Source organism: Etheostoma cragini, chromosome 8, assembly GCF_013103735.1.
Source record: "Etheostoma cragini isolate CJK2018 chromosome 8, CSU_Ecrag_1.0, whole genome shotgun sequence".
Classification (NCBI taxonomy): Eukaryota; Metazoa; Chordata; class Actinopteri; order Perciformes; family Percidae; genus Etheostoma; species Etheostoma cragini.
This window is the reverse complement of record NC_048414.1, coordinates 9,566,661-9,584,856: the sequence shown is the minus strand read 5'-3', so window position 1 is coordinate 9,584,856 and position 18,196 is coordinate 9,566,661. Positions and strand designations below refer to the sequence as shown.

General features: G+C 40.2%; 1 protein-coding gene across 1 annotated transcript in view; it reads right to left on the bottom strand.

Annotated features, from left to right (window-relative positions):
• The window catches only part of mef2aa (myocyte enhancer factor 2aa), a 63,672-nt gene extending 61,858 nt beyond the window's left edge, over nucleotides 1-1,814 (bottom strand). The window contains exon 1 of the mRNA XM_034878803.1: nucleotides 1,548-1,814. The gene's annotated coding sequence lies outside the window, so the exon portion shown is untranslated. The remainder of the gene's footprint in view (nucleotides 1-1,547) is intronic.
• Nucleotides 1,815-18,196: the final 16,382 nt, after the last annotated feature.

Below are 18,196 nucleotides of genomic sequence, written 5' to 3'. Positions count from 1 at the left end.
CCTGTATGATGTAAAAGCACTTTGAGTAGTCGTTAAGACTAGAAAAGCGCTATATAAATACAGCACATTTACATTTAAATTAACTGTGCAAAATCAGGCGCCAAACGCAAAATTAGTGGCACATGTCAAGCCAGTAGTGATATGAGAGTTACTTTGTCCATTATAATGTCTGCCAGTTGAGGATAACTGCACATTACATGTTAATGAATGTGTGTATCACACATGCATGCCTATTCAAACTTAACTTAACATGTAGACAAAATACCAAACCAGAAGGGTACTGTTATTGTTCTTATGCTGACCACAATGATGCTTGATTTGTAGTACTCCCTTGTGCTTCTCATTGTGCCATAAGATTGCAACTGCATTGTAGAGCACTGCGCTACTTTTATTTGTTCATTGGGTAGCTATGGAATCATACTTGTTTCCCTATAATTTTCCCAATGGACAGCATGTTTAACAGGAACAAAGGAGAGTTTTAGCAAGTTTCCATTAAGAATATGAAGGCACATTTCTAATCATATCTGTAATCCATATGGTAGTTACGATGTGATACAATTATGACAAATTCATTTTCTCTGTTATCTCAGTGGCTCAAATTGCTTTAAATGGCACCCAAAAGTATTCACATGGTACTTAATGAACTACCACAAAAAATACTGATTTTGTAAAATGTAAAGAACTGTTGGTACCGGACCCCAGCTCAGATAACTTCTCTTCAAACCAATGTCCCTGCTCAAGCCTCATCTAAATGTCCAAAAAGTGCATTTGTGGGACACATGGAAAGTATTGGCTTTTTAAAATGCAGACACATTCAGCTTTTCTTGTTATCTACAAATCAAGACATATGTCGTCACTAATACTGCTGCAACATCATGTGAGTGTAGTATTCTAGTAATTAAGCAACATTTGTAAATTATTTAGCATATTCTTAAAGTATTTGGTACTAAAGTGAAAGTCTATTAGCAATAATTTATTATTTAAACGTGGTACAGTATGACAATTATTTGTAACAAAAACAACTGACTGCAGTTTTTACCATCTCACACATTCAGCTCTTTCCTCTTCGTGTGAGTAACCATAGTCACAAAAAAAAAGAATAAGAGAAGCCGTCCCCAGCTGTTTTCTTGGAGTGTTTTCAATCAGTGGAGATTCTGCTGTGCAGTGGTTTAGTGGGTTCAGGCTGATGCCAATTGACAACAGTGTGGATCCAAATTGCTCTCAGCATCTCTTTTAGCAGCACTTTTCTGTCAACATATACCCCCCCCATCTTTCCAAAATGATACCAGTAACAAAGAACAGTGATGCTAGCAATAATACGAACAACACTAGGGTAGTGAAATACATCAGCTCATTAAGTTTTATCTCAACATGATGCCACAGCCAACGTGGTAAGATAAATTCTGAAATCCACATAATCATGTAAAAGAAACAATATTGTATTAGATTCAGTTAAACAAACTAACCAATCTTGAAATTACATCAGTGTTAATTGGCATCACATCATGTGCAAGAAGTCAAGACCTATCCTGACACTTGTGTCTCACCTGTTTGCTGTTGTTGCACAAACACCTTCACAGAACCTGCTGTTCCAAGCTCCACTCCCCCCCCTACAAGGTTTGGCGTTCTTTATCTCTTCCTTTCTTTGCGTCTACAACACTTCCTCTTCTTTCTGCTGCCTTTGTTTCACCCTGTCCATTGATTTACCTCAAAGCCAGACCAGCTGGCTTTGGATGCTTCCCTCAGAGCCCTAAGAGGCCCGTCTTCACACGCTGTTCCTCCTCTTGTCCCTTGGTCTTTCTGCCAGCAGAGAGCAAGGGGGGGGGGGAGAGGTTTGAAAGGTAGAACCTCAGATGGACATAGACATGTCGGGCATGCGGTATGTGACAGGGCTTGGCTCCGGGCTCTCTGGACCAGCCACAGCTGTCAATCCTAACTCTAGAAGGTGTTAAAGATTTTTTTCCAATCTCCCACAGAAGGCTGGGAGGTATGTAAACATGTAATTTTCTACAACACAGTGAACAGTGTAAAAGGAAAATTGCTAATAGTTTATCTGTGATTCTTCTTGGTTTGAGGTAAAATAAGTCTTCACAGTACACCATGTTTTATAAAGTTTATTTACCAAATGTCCATGCAAGGTAGTTTGCTTTTTATATTAGGGGGGGAAAACATTTTTGTGACATAGTATGTGATGCTTTTCAACAAATTGCAGATACATGCCAAATAGCGTTTTTTTTTTCAGCAGGGGTCTGAAGTGCGACAGCTGGCATTTTCAACATTGCACTAGACCACAAATAGACCCAGACACTCTTTCTCTCCAATTACAAAAGGGACTAAAACACGCGTCTCATCCAGCAAGCTTTATTAGGCTATATAAGTCAAGTTTGATCTGCAATACCATAGCAAGGAAAGAAATAGATGTTTATTTTGTAAATGAGAAAAGCACAAACAGATCACTGAGTCACCCAATTTTCGGAGACAGCAATCTGACCACCGAGCTCTGAAATAACATTTCATTATCTAAAGCTCATTAAAACGGCCTTTCTGAAAAGCCCTCAACACCCCTGACCAATCCCTGGTCCTGCACCCGCCACACACCACAGTCATGGGACACACTGCCAACAAGTGCCATACTGCGGTTTCAGTGACTTTCGAGATAATGACTCTGAAATATAAAGTTACCTATTACATACTCTGTATGACTTCCTTACATAACTAGTTGGGTTTATTATACAAAACTGCAAGTAGTTGTTTAAGTAAATTAAGTTGAAAGTACAAAAGTTTAAACAAAAATCTTAGATGGTTATTAAAGTGAAGTACTTAAAATGTGTTGAATGATGAAATTGATGGTTTCAAGGTGTTAAAACAGTGATTATGATCATATTGATGGCACAAAACTCTTTCAACCGAGTCGTTATCTGAGGCAGCGATGTGTTAGATAATCAAGATCAAGATCTAAAAATACTCCACGTCTCACCATTTGGAGGTCTTCTCCTATTACCCACTGTAATTAAAAGTAACCAAGGCCTGCCGTCTCCAAATAGCATAGAATAGCACATAACTGTTAATGTGAGGGAATGACACTTGAAATGAAAACCCTCATGATATCAATTCGCTGTGGAAAGTGGAGCAGATAACGTGGGGCTGAGAGATTTTCAGTAAATGTGGGTCAGTAGATAAGTGTCCAGTTAGGTTTTGCGGTCAACCACAGTTCTTTTGCAAATCAAGACGTTGAAGTTGTTGTGCATTTGTCATACTGTACAGGTTTATTGATAGGCACGACTTCTCAAGTATTCTGTGATGTTTTTCATCTTGTTTATACCACACTTTTGTACAACTTTGACACTCTGCAGTAGGTTTTGTGGAGTGCCTGTGCGCTTCCTGAGGCAGAGAACGACAGCATACAAAGGTCCTTATGATGAGCTGATGATCCCCCTCGGGATTACCATTCTCTTGGGTTTCTTAAAGTATTCATCTCTGTTTATCACACCGCTGAATCTATCAACTGCAAGGTGGAGCAGTTTGCTCGATGGGCCCCCTTTATTTTCCTGCAGATGTAGAGAGATCCAGATAATACCATAAGCTCTTTCATTATCTCCAATATTCACATGAGCCTATAGCTCCATTTGTGAAAATTTTGTCTCTTTCGTACTGAGCTCATTAAAAATTGACCAAGGTCAGAATGAAACTGCTCTTACCATTACTCATGTTGTCCCTAATTTCAAGTATTATTCAATTAATCACCTGCAATGACTCAAATAATTCACAATGTCATAAGTTGCTGGGATATATTAGCGGTTTTCCTACTTGCAAACATAGGTGTAAATCTTTTATGCGAAATGGAACAAGAGACTAATTTCTTCCTGTTTTTTAAAAGAAGTAAGAACCATATGTAAATGTCTGTGATTACACTTATTATGAAAAGAAAAACAACATTCAGGATTGCTTCTCTGGCTTTTAGGGGATCAAACTTTGATGTTCTATGAGGCATAACGATCGTTATGTACTTAAGCATTTCACTGTTGGCTAATTTCACAGATTTTCTGACTTGATGATTGCATCATGAGCATGTGTTTTCGTGTGTGTGTACGTGTGTGCACGTGTGTGTACGTGTGAGTTTCTGACATCGCCAAAGCCAGTCAGCAGGTGCCGTCACTTTTCATTCCCACCATTTACAGTGTAAAGACATGTTGAGGACGAACAGGATCAAGAGAGACTGCCAGAGGGAACGTGTGGGAGACACCACTTTGTAATTTCTGCCTTTCAGCCAGTTCTTTTTGGCATTTTAGCTACGATTCCTCATCAAGCTAATGCTACTTTAATTCAGTATGTCAGACTGTATGGCAAGAAAGCTAAAGATATCTGAGTATACTGTCACTGTTTACCTGTAGGCAGCATTTAGAGAAGACACAGTGTTCTCCACTCCACTCCATATGCTGTTTTATTTTTTAAGAAAATACCTTTTTATCTGATAGTTGGCACACTATTGAGGCCTGATACATACTGTAGGTCCACATTGTTTCGAAACACATAGAATATTTCATCATATTAACTTTTGTTTTCGCTATCATATTTTCTGAATTGCTTCTGCGCTGCTCCATTTGGACATAAGCACATTATTACATGCATATTCACTCACAATGCTCTGTTACTGTTAGGTTAATTTCTAAAAACCTACCCTATCGCACAAATGAAGGTAGTAGGTGCCCAGTTCCCACTTAGCATTATGACTCATACCAGCGCACAGAGCAGCTATCCAACTGTAATCCACAAGAGATAATTTGGTATTCATGTTTTACAAATGTGCTTGAGAAAAATCCCTAAATCTTTTTGGCAAGTGCAGTCGAGAAAGTCGTACAAGCATGTCATCCGCCATGAAAAGGCAGCGGGCTGGTTGAGTAAAGCAGGGCTTTGTCTCCCGAATTCTGCCTGAAAGACACTGCCATCATCAGCTTTCTTTGTTGCAGACTTTGTCTTTCCAGTATTTTACTGCTTTCTCAAAGGTAAATAGAGGCTTGACTCAGTGGGGCACATGCGTTTTTTTCCTACAACAGGTAATAAATTTGCGTCTCAGGCCTGCGCGTCACAGATTAAACATGCTTTGTTTGGGATGATTTATGAGTGCGATGTCGTGCTGGGTGCACTTGGCTATGAGGAGCTGAGGGTTTGATGGTGGTGAGGGGGTAGCAGGTGGGGCGGTGGGTTGGTGAGTGTCAGATTTGTCTTACAGGAAGACTGATCTGTAGCTGCTCCGAGGGTGCCCACTGCAACACACACCTCTGTCATTAATCACACACAGCCTCAGAGTACAGAGTGCTTTGTCTTCTCCTCTCACACTAGTTCTGCAAGCTGTCACCATCCTGAGAAAAGCTTACTTCAGAACAACTATCAAGAAATAAGAGAAACAGCTAGTGCCTTTCTGAAACTACAGGGTACATATGTATTCCCACAGAGAAAGGTATAAAGTTGCAACACTAGAATGGGACAGTTTACTTATTTTCCTCTTTGCAGTATGGCAGCTGTTGTATCCCAGCATCTCTACCAGCCACTGAAGGGAGAGAAGCTATAAAACCAAAAAAATCCTAAACTCAGGCATGAGTAGTTGCATGCTGTGGTCTTTGTCTAGACATTGCCTTACTATAATGTCTGTGCTATTATTCTACTCTTCCTCCTGCAGAGAAGGCTACCTGGATATACAGGATTAAGATAATTCCCTATCCTTACGAAGAAACAGCTGATTCAGCAAGAAGCACAGCTAAATCATGTTGACTTGTAATCCAAATACAGCTGACCGCTGATGCCCCACTTTCAACGGATCTCACACACACACTTCTTCCATTTGGTTCTTGAGTTTACAGTAATCTAATTACAGCAGTAGTGTTACGTATATTAGAGATCATATATGAGGGTGATTAGATGATTCTTGACTGATTGCGGAACTTCAAGAAAAAACATTGTGATCACATCACATTGCACACATTTGGATCTTTTAGCCCAAAGCAACATACATTATGTACATTCAACTTCTATGGGAACAAAAGTGAAGTGCAACTCTATGAAACCAAACACTAGATCTGTGTTAGTTGCGAGTGAGATGTGAACTATACCTGTATACTCTCCATTATCCTCAAAATTGGATGACTTATAGCAAAAGCCTATCAAACCTTAACTAACACAAAAACCTCCCTTGTATTTATGGACATAATAGGAATAAATAGCGATCCTGTGGCAGGAAGAAAATAGTTTACAGTATGAGACCAGAGAGGTGGAAAAAGCCAACACACAAAGGAGATCAAGTTTGTCATGGTGTACAGTGTAGGAGCCAAAATAGCAGTTTTTTAACTTTTTATTCAAAAAATAATATTTATTTCAAGACTTCCCACATTTCTTGGTTGAAACTCTAATTCACTTATTTTGACTGACAGCTAGGCCACTGATTGGCTAGTAATGATTGATATGATATAATTAGTAAATTGAAGTTGTTAACATAAGGGAAAGTCTGGAGTCCTAGCTTTAGTTGACAACACAGGCTTTTCATCTCAATTATCTATGAGTATCATCTATTTTCTCTCACACACACACACATACACACACACACACACACACACACACACATTGTATTGGCCTTCAACATTTTGGTACAACAAGTACGTATTAAGTATGTCTATTATTTTCATACCATTCACAACACAGTGCTTGGCTTGACAACAAAGTAACATAGGTGTGTTAAAACAGCTTTTCTATTGCTGGGGCAGTGGCTATTTTGGAACGGATTAGCCACTATATACAGTAGTGATGAGAGCACAAAAAGACCACAGATAGAAGAAGAAGAAGAAATCTGGAAAATAACGCAAAGCAGAAAGCAGAGCAAAGCACAAACAACTTAGTTATACAGTACATACTCTGATCTAAATGAAAATCTGCATGTATCTTTTCTGTAGTTTTGTCAGTGCATTTTAATGTATTCTCTGCTCCCTGAAACTGTGAAATGTTCACGTCAAAATCTATATTTTCCTCTCATTGATATATGAGGTAAATTTGCCATCTACCCTACGCATCTCATAAATAGTTCATTTCTAAACGTAACCCTAGGTGGTCAGGAAGGGGAATAACAATTTGTCAAAATAGAGCCCAGATCCACAAAGTGTGCTTTCAGTGTGGAGGTCCAGATATGTGAAGTATATAATTGCAAGTACTGTTTAGCATTTATTACATTCAGTACACCATTGCGGTTTGTTTATCGTAAAAAACCAGGCAAACAGAGTTAATGTGTGCCTAAGCAAATATTTGCTGCACTATATCAAATTCAGCTCCCAAATTAAGGATATCAGAGAGGCCAAATAGGGTCGTGTGTAAAATAACAGAGTTGTTAGGCCATCCGCTGCTCCATACACAGATTGCCCTATCACACGAGTTGTTGAAGTGTTTGCACACAGAGCTTTGCCGCCTGCAGGCTTAAATATCACACTGTGCCTTATTAAGAGCTTTAACAAAATCTGGCTTTCACTAGCCCCCCTTAGTCACCACTCTGAGGGCAGCAGTCTTCAGGACCTTGGTTTGTACACAGCCCCATCTAAAACGCCTAGTCCCCCAAAACAGATCGAAGCAGTGTACATGTGCTCGACAGATAAAAGGCGAGAATGGAGATATTATGGCTGCACTGCATAAACTCACGGCAGAATTGGTCTAAAGTGATATGACTCTTACTGTAACTGGCGTAGGCGATCAGACACACGCAGCTTTATTGGATCTCATGGCTTGATGTGATTCAATTTTATTTTCAACATATTGAACTGCCTATTTAAATGTGCACCACAAAATGCTTCACATTATTACAATACAATTTAGAATGTGATTTGTATCTTTTAAAAAAAAAAACTGGATATTATTTATAACCAGATTTTACGGTAACAAGTTCTGATAACCATGACGAGAGCATGGTAATAGTCTCATGGTACAAGTTCAGCTGTCAGACAGACAAGCCATTTACTTTTATGCAAAAGTAATGAGCAGTGGTCCGAGAGAGTGAACCACTGACCCATGAATTGATTATCTCCAGCTGCACGCTGACCCGCTGAAATGACTTCACTGTAACCGCTGAAAGTTATGTTGTATTCTGGGTGTAGTCTAAGCGTGTCCTATTGCCTCAGTCACCAAAATAGAGGACTCCATTTTATTATAGCATGCTGGGAATTCCCCTTCATTTCCTCATGTTCTTGACCTCCCACTCTCCATTGTATGTGCGAGGAGAGTGGGCTGGGGCTGGACTAGCCTATACAGCTTTGCCAGGCTGACAGATCGGCTTGTCGTGCCCTCTGCTGCTCCGTCTGCACTGCGGCTCCATTGTTCTGCCCTCTCAGGCCGAGCTGTGGGGCAACTCCTCACCATTGTGTCTGACAGACCTGCAACCTGATACCATGGCAGCAGGCGCCTGCCTCTGTCCCTGTGGAACACTGATGCAGAATGTATACTGTATGTGCATGTGTGGGTGTTTGTTTGTGTGTGTGTGTGTGTGTGTGTGTGTGTGTGTGTGTGTGTGTGTGTGTGTGTGTGTGTGTGTGTGTTAAGTTGTAATTGATTTGTAAAACATTTGTGGTTATAACTACTTAACCAGAAGAAAATAGTATATAATATCTTGTAAAAATGTGAATTATAATCAGGGTCTTTTGGCAACCAGAACCATGCAAGTAGTTCACTATCACAGAGGAAGAAATAACATGATCCAGGCACCATAGGCAGAGGAACAAACCTGGGACTACACTGTAGGATGTATGTCTACAAAGGCCCAATGCTTTCATTTAGTAGCAAACTATACACTAACAATCACTTGTTTTACTGCAACAAGAGGAAGACTGACATCTTATCTCACCTCCACAGAGAAATGGAAAAAACTGAGCCTGAAGAAGCCTATAGTGCAGACACAACAGCCTATACACATCAAAGCAAGCCCCAACCAAGCCGAGCATGCCGTTGTGTGTCACTGAGGAATAGTCCTCTTTTTATGTAACACACAGATGATTAAAGAGTTCAACACTGCAAGCAGACTAATGACTCCACTGGGTTGCAGGGGAACTCAGGAGAGGAGAAGGCAGGGCCTCTGGAGAATACTTGCTGAAACGCTGAAAGGTTCTAAAATATACAAATTTATTCATCATAAAGCTGGCTTTTTATGTCATCGTTGTGCATATGTGAGTATGTGCAGGTGGCAGAGAGTGAATGTCAGCGAGGAAGGCGGAGGGGGAGAGAGTAAGAGAGAGGGGAAAAGAGATAGCAAGAAAGATGGTATCAGCCCTCCGTGAGCTATAAAACATCAAACCACTGGTAACAACAAAAATGAAAAAAGTGCAAACCCTGCCATAATGTTGTCTTTACTTTCTGCATATTTTCTTCTACTTGTACAATGGATATCTTAAAAATCATTAATAAGTGATCTTGCAACATTTTACCAAGTCAAATTTAACATGTTACGCTTTCTGTGGAGTTTTCCTTTGCTGCTTTTTCCTTAGTTTATCATACATGGTCATGGATGAGAGGTGAGAGGTGACCAAGTGATGAATGGTTGTGCTGTCTCTAGGACAAAGTGCAGGAATGTATTGTCAGTCACTATAGGACGAAGAATAAATGACTACTACCTAGTGGCAAAGGGTAATCATATAAGATTAAGAAAAAATATCTTCAGGCATAGAACGTGCAACATTTGACCCTATAATCAGGTGCATGAGGATAACACTTACACATCAGCAGCCATTCTGTTAGGGCATATTACTCTGTTAGGGCATATTACTCAATTAAACACTGTCGGAATAGTGTTTTTGTAACGGCATATTCATTTAGCAAACATGTGTAAAGAGCATTTAAAATGACTCAAATCTCAAGTGTAAGGTGCCTAGTCTAAATATTCTTTTTTCATGATGTCTGTTAGTCCGGGTAAAAAAATATTCACATGGATGACAATATACACAATATATACTACATTCCTATTCACATACATCATTATAAAAGCACATTTATTCTTCGAATTTTATGCATTTGTGTATTATATCTTCCATTACAAAGAATATTTCTTACAAACTATACAACAATTACAAGGGGAGTTTGGGGTCTCCTGCTGAAGTTGCTCCCCCCGCGACCCGATACCAGATAAGCGGACGAAGATGAATAGATGGTTGGATGCATGGATGGATGGATGCATGGATGAATGGATGCATGTATGGATGGATACTACAATTCAGGGCTTCATTCACAGTGATGGACTACCATTACTTACTAAATCAGTTTTCTTTGCTCCTGTCAATGGACCAATTACATGAGTCACTGCAACATATGTTATATTAGTTTAAGCTCCAATCGCTGAAAAATAAATGTCTCATTCGTCTGAGGTCACAAACTGGCACATGTCCTTTCCTTGTAATGAAAATGTCTTTTATGATGTGAGATCCACTGCCTGTGTGTCTCTCACTGTCACCAATCCATCCCATGCAGGCTTGTGGAAGGTTGGAGCCTGGCACACACATCAAACAAAATTGAGAGTAATTGTTAGATTATTCTATTAATAGGATATGTTTTTTGTTACCTTAATGCAGTCAATACATATTTGTTTCACATCATGTAGCCTAGTCATGTGAGTAAATTTATTTTCTTTGAACAATAACTTTGAACAAAGTAGTACTGCGCCTCATTCAGGAGTTCTTCACCTGGGGCTTCTATTTATTTCTTCATCAATCACGTGGAAATTGCAATGGTGACTTATTGCAAAAATATATAAAAATAAAGCAAACAAATGCAAAAACTAAATACTAACTATTAAAATGACGATCATAAACTGATACTAAACAAGATCAAAGGCTATATTAGGTCCTGGCCATTGGGCTCTAGCTTCCAAGCCAATGCTGTTCTTCCCAGAGGAGCCTTTGTCTTCTTCTTTTATACCAGGAGCCCCTACTACAAGACAAACCAAAGTTAATTGGAAATAAATTGAACACCATTATGTTAATTCATATTCATTCCCAAACTATTCTGGCTACTTTACATTAATACACCATTTAACTAAAATATCAAAAATTAAATGTGACATGCTTAACAAGCTTCTCAAAACAGAGAACTCGAGTCACTCCTGTACACCCCTCTGTACTAGCTGACACTTGGACCATTCTAGGTCTCCAGCTGGCCCCTTCCGTTTTGCCACTTCAACCCAGATCCCTGCTTGAAGATGAGTACAGGTGAATGAAACCTTGGGGAAATCCACAAACCTAAAATATATTACTTGAAATTAACTCTGTTGTGTTTATCCAACCATGATTTCTAGTCTTTTGACTAGAACTTAAATGAACTGAAATAAAATGACAAGCCATGTGTTCATTGATGCAAGCCCACATGCTAATGATAATGCTCACGCTAAATGTCCTATGCTACAACTCATACTAAGGTAAGCTTAGCATGATAAGACACGCTACCACCGGCTTAAAGGGGGGCTACCCCATGACAAAGTGTATTTGAGATTTTGTTCTGTCTGATTCCATTTCAATTTAATCTAGGGATTTTATAATTTTGGTTTTATATCCACAAAAGCATTGCTACCCCTTCTCTTCAGTTCAAGGCCTCTTTTAGAAATAGCACATAATACCCAGAACATACATCATTTCCCTGGAAATGGCATTGAAATAGAACATGCAAATGCACTCAAATGGTTACTCCTCGTGCTTGCAATCTAGCAGTGATGACAACATAAACAATAGTGCAGATAGTTGTTCAAACCAGCACATGCTATCGTTAGGATTAGCATGGTAATCTCAAGGGAAAAGCTCACTGTAAACAGAAAGACTGTATAAGTATGTGTTTTTCATTACAGACAAATATTACAAGCAGTGAACCTCCATAACATGATGGACATGTAGTTTGGCATTGCATGAAGTTGAAAAAAGAGAACAAAACATAAGAGACGTGATAGCAAAGATAGTAATAATAAGAGAGAGAATGTAGAGGAGGACCATAACCAGGCAAAGAAACAGAGGAAGGAAAATATAAAGGAAGGGATGAGAGAGCAAAATGAGAGCGTGTGTTTGTCTGGATGGGCAGAAGGCCTGCAGAGTTTGGCAAGACTCCTGCTTCTGACAGCAGCTGGCCTTAGTTTTATATCTTAAGGTGGTGCCTTGACTCCGCAACAGCCTTTCTATCTCCAGCGCTCATGTTTTCAATCAGAGGGGACCATAAATTATTGTCAGCGGTAATCACAGCTGTCAACTGTGGGCCTGCTGAGGGGTCCCAGCCTGTCCTGGTGCATCAAGTCACACTGGATCATGGCACCTCTGATATGGGCAGTGGGAAGACCCTGCAAGACCCTGGGTAAGACACAAAAGTATAAAACAGGTTCTATTTTTTCAAGAACCCGAAGCCAGTGAAAATGATCTGCTAAATGAGCGGACTGCAGTCTGACTCAGAGGAATATTTTTTCCCCTAAAAATTACAACTAGTAATTTTAAAAGCATAACATAACAATGTGTTATGATACATCAATATCAGTTTCTATGGATGCTAAATCATTGTTCAGCATTTATCTATCCCTTCTAGGGAAGTTTGGGGTTCCCAGCTGGAGCTGCTTTCCCCGCAGCCCGATACCAGATAAGCGGGTGAACATGGAAGTTACTTTGACATTCCTAGAAATCCTGCACATTGTCATTAGATAAGCATAAAACTGAAGAGAACTTAAACTGCAAACAGTTGTGACTGGGGTCCAAGCCTCATTGCGCCAGTAATCCCGACACAAGTCAACATTGGCGAACCAGTGGAGAGCGCAAAAGCGGAACCCAAAGTGTAAGGTGGGAGGCAAACGTCAGTAAATATTGAGAAGTGTGAGCCGCAAGGTCGGCGGTACAATGCCGTTGCAAATATCCCAGAGCCCTAAAGGATTTTCGACAACCTCTGGTCAGTCTAATTTCATTTTCTTTAAAAGCTTGTAAAACTTCAACCCTGTTGTCCATAGTCAATCTCTGAACAGCATTTCTTTTCAGGAAAAACTGGGCCATTAGAATATTTGGGCTTATTATTTTGAGGTCACTTGAATATTAAAAAGGTTGTAGTACCAAAAAGACAAATAACTAAAAAATAAAACGGAACATGAATCTCACAGATATGTATTTATATCACACACACAGCAATGCCACATAAGCATCTGTGTTCTATGTTCTATTGTTGCATGTGAGGTCTTTGTAGAGATTTGGGACCAGTCCTGAAAAGAGAAGAGAGAGAAGAATAATGAAGAAATAGAAAAAGAAAAAGAAGGAGAAAATCTTTAGGAAAACAACACAGCTCCGCTGACGTGAACCGCGTAGCTTTGCTACCACGGTTCACAGCCCCTCTATGTTTGCAGCTGCGACCCGGGATACCACAGACACACACTCAGCGACGTTTAGATGGGGAGTTTTGAATTTGTGTAATTGATTACCATGTTATTTTTAAAGTATTAGAGTTACACAATGTCACCCTTAATTTGTGTATTACGCTATAAGTTTAATAATGGTTCGCTACATAAGTTTAATAGTAGTCCTGACTGCTAGTTCTCCTGGTAAATAGTTAAATAGTGGTCACAACATAACTTTAAGCCTCTGAGACACGGAGGGACCGCCGGCAATCTCAGCCTCCATTACTGTCTTTAACACGCTGTCCTGTGCTCAGCTGCAAAGCTATAGTCATAGTATTGGTATCATATGAAACTAGACGACCTAAAGAATCCATTAGTGCCACGTTATGCTAAGGCGGGGAAGAGGGGGCTAAATATATTGGCAAAATGCGCCCCAGGTTGTCATAGACAGACACTTAGCAGCAATGTTGAGATGCTGAGTTTTAATTTGATTATCACGTTATATTTATAGTATTAGATTACACAGCATCACTCTCACAATGTGCATTATGCAATACGTTTCATATTGGTTGCCACCTAAGTTTAACCGACTACTGGTTGTTCTGAGGTCTGCTTTCTTTGAGTTGCCTTCTATTTATCTCTGTTATCCTCAATAGTTTAATTAGAAAGCTCATAAACGTCCTGCATTTACTTTTTGTTCTAACTCTGGTGGAGTTTTTATGAGTTGTTAACAACTGAATACTAAATTCCGGTTGAACAATTCCTTTTATTCTTTAACAATGTAAAGCAACACTAAATGACAGACTGTACATCTGTGATCAAACACCATCATTAATTTACCTGGTTGAGCGTGTGCCCCTTGTACTAAGGCTCAATCATTAATGCAGCAGCCCGGGTTCAGTTCCAACCTGCTGCAACTTTCCTCCATGTCACCCTGCATCTCTACCCACTTTCCTGTCCTCATCTGTCCTATCAAATAAAGACCAAAAAGCCCCCCAAAAGATGTGGTTTCATGTCATTCCATTCCTAAATGAAATGGGTGAATGCCTGTAGGATTTTTCACTAAATGCTGGCACAGCTCTCCACCCTAAAATCATAAATCAGACACAGTGGGCTTCCCCTCTTTCTTCCGCCCGCTAAATTTATCGGGCTTCTTTGGCAAGCTGCCCGGGTAATCGTGGCAAGGCCTGTGTTTTTCACGACAGCGCTGTTATTTTGCTGTGAAAACTCTCAGCATGGGGTGGCACACCCACCTCTGGCAAGACACTGCTGTCAGAGCTGATCAGCAGAGAGCAGCCTTCCCTTTCAATTAGCCATGTCTGTCTATGAACAGGGCCAGGAGCACCAGCACACAGCCACACAGGCACCCAGTGAAGGAACAGCAAGGAGAGCAGGTGGGAGGAGAGGGGAAAGCTGGAGAAGTAAGCCCCAAAACTCCAAACAGGGACTGAAATACCCTCCACTGCTGTGTGATAAGTCCCTCTGTAACAGAAAGGGCTCTGCCATGGCACGTCACAGTAAACACAGGCAGGCTCCATGGAAACACGGCCATTTGGCAGAAAAGCATGGGATGAGATATGGCACCAATGAGGCAGATAATTCCCTGAATAACTATATCTTCCCCCTCATGTGCTATAATGGTGATGAAGAATGTGCATGTGTGTGAAAGAGAGAAAAAGAGAGCAGCAAAACAGCCATGTCACATTGTAGAGTTACTTGGGAGACGATACACCACAATTTATATGGCACTAATCAAGACACAAATTGGAGGTTGTTTGGGGATCTTAGGAACAGTGTTAAAGGGGCTTGAGGAGGAACGCCAGAGCCCAAGAGTGAAAAGAGAAAGGGTGGTAGCCATGCCCCTAGGTTGTTTGTCACAAATGCCACATCCAGGTGGGATTTGCAGAGTTGCACCATAGCAGAGAATCTTTGTCTCAGTGGAAAGAGCCTGAGGTGGAGGATGGTAAACATAGGCAGCTGTAACATAAGCACAAATGTCCCTGGGGGCTCAGCTGGGGATTTTCAATAGAGAAACTGCTAGGAGAAAGCACTGTATCAATAATCTTGAAACCTTGATACGTATTATCTGGACATTCTTAGCATTCAGAATACTGCTTGCAGATTCAGTTCTGCAATTATCAAAGAACATACTACCAACACAGTGCAGGCAAAGTGGATTCAACCTCTAAGTAAGTCAGACTGGTTGGGAAACTTACATCAAAAGGCCTCGCTTTGAAGAATGCAATTTCAACACCTAGATGCTTTTCTTCCTGTTTAGTTTACCAAAGCCAGGTGTGTTGAATAAAAGCAGGAAATAAGAAGTTGCAGAGCAGAGGAGGACTATGTGGAATGCTGCTCCAATTTCCAAGCTTAATTTTTACAGTTAAAGAGATCTACTCTACTTTAATGAGTAGCATGTGTATAAATCTGTTGTAGAGGGAACATTCAACCTATAAAACCAGGAGCTCTGTCACCAGCAGACTGGGACCTGAAAAAAACTACTTACTACAACTTGTAAAAACTCAACATGTGTACAGTAAAGCATTAGTCACGTCTGTCATTATTTTAATTTATTTTCATTACAGAACACACATTAGAGAGAGAACATCTTGTCAGTAACAAAATACTTTCACTGCAAGGACAAAGGTCCATTTAGTAGTTGTTCTGGACCTGTCAATCACTTTACATGATCTTAACTTGCAGATGGTGTTTGCCCAGTTGTCTTGAAATTCTTGGAAACTTAAATTTCCATTATTTTCGGAGCACTCTTGTGCCAAAAAGATTTGATCGTCTATAGACTGAAGAGGGAAAGCGGTATTCCCTTAACCAAAAGGTTGGCGGTTTGAAACCTTGTTCCTCCTATTCTCATGTTAAAGCATCCCAAGTTGTTCCCTGGCCGCTTTACAGCGGTCCACTGCTCCTAATGCTTATGATGGGTTAAGTACAGAGGTTACACTGCGTTGTGCTGTACACAATTGCATGCAATAACAAAGTTTAAAGATCATGAGCTATGATCAAAAGCTCCAGAACAGCTAGTTTGTCAACTGTTGTTCCCAGGACAATGACGGACTTTGCTGAATCAACCATCTTATTTGAGTGAGAGATAGTTGCAGCACTAGTGAGGGCTCTAAATGAGACATGCAATCTAACAAAATCAGGCTAAATCCATCCGTTTCAGTGTTAACATATTGTGCCGCATGCTTGTACATTTTTGTGTTTTATGTCAGAGCTACTTTAGAGAACTAGACAAGGCATTGTTGTGATTTGCATTGATGAGGATGTGAGATACTTAAGTGAATGTAATACTATTAGCATTCTGAATGTAATTCTGTTAGTAGTGCAATGTAATACAACAGACCAAAGCTAATAAGACAGTAAGTATCACAGTCACAGTGTTCTGATTGTTAAGCGGCATTGATGACGTATGTGCTTTTATTCATATTTTTTATTGTTTTTATCATGGGCTGGACTCAATATCTATGCACACTTTCAAGCGATGCCAAACTCCAAAATCCAGCTGCTTTCACATATCTCTGGTTCCATATGCATCCTGTTCAATCCATATATAACTGAGGATATGACTCTGTCTCTTTGTTCTCTTGCCATTCACAAAATATCAATATGACATTTGCGGGATAATTATTTCACCGTTATTTCACCAAATGTATAATTATAATACAGCTTTTCCTGCTGGAGAAAAACAAATGTTGCATTTCAAATGTTGAGGATTCAGAATAGAGAATAAACATCTAATCTATTTATCTATTTGTGGACATCATCCATGTGTTGTGCACATACCAAATTGTGTCATGTGAGCTAAGATTTTGATAATCTAGATTTAAAAGTGTGTTGATCTGACCATTTTTACTGCATAAAACATATAGCACGTTATGTGCATTTATGTTTAAAATGTTGCTATTTTAGCAATACATGTTATTCTTTCAGGGAATTAAGGGATTACACATATATCAAAGAAAAAATAAATATGTTGTGCTGTGAAGGAGGAGATGTAGGACTCCAAGTACAAAGGGAAGGACAAGCATCTTCTCTTGCCTTTCCAGCTGAGGTGTGGGATGGGGGCCCCATTGGTGGGCGCTGTTGTCAGACGAGACAAACTGCCGCTCCTGGGAGTGCCCCAGATCTGACAGAAACCTCCCCCTCCATCAGTCACGTCATCTGAGTCAGGGAAAGAGTCTGCGCCCTGCTCGCGGTCACACTAACCAGGAGACACAAGCTGTTCCTCTCCTGGTGCTCATTAATGCACTTGTCCTTGATAACTCCACCATACAACAACACAAAGACAAACACATGCCTGCCGTGTTCTAATTACACTTGCACGCACACACTCACAGGGATGTGCATCATACATTTCACTAAGAGACTTGTAAATGTCAAACAACTGCAGACACCCCTTTACTTCCCCCTCATGCTGTGGCTGCTCTTGTCTTTTCTTTTTTTTTTGTAGGGGGGATACACACCGATAGGGACTTTTGTTGTAATGAAACAGAAAGAGACAGAGTGGATGTAGTGCTATGTAAAGTTGGTTTGAGCCTTTGAGTGGGGGACGTTGGGGACAGCTGATAGGAGAGCCAGCACCGGAGTGAAAAACGGGCTGAACAAATTCATTAAGCTTCCTTAGCAATTAGCATATGAGCCTAATTATCACATGAAACCAATTCTCCATAACCAGCCTACAATATAACTTCCTATCCTTCTACATTATCACCCATCCCACTGAAAAAAGGTAAGCATGGATGACCCCAGTGTTGTCTTATACTTCTCATCTCTAAGGCCTGCTTGAATAACTACCATACCTCCAATGTTCCTTTTTCCATTTTG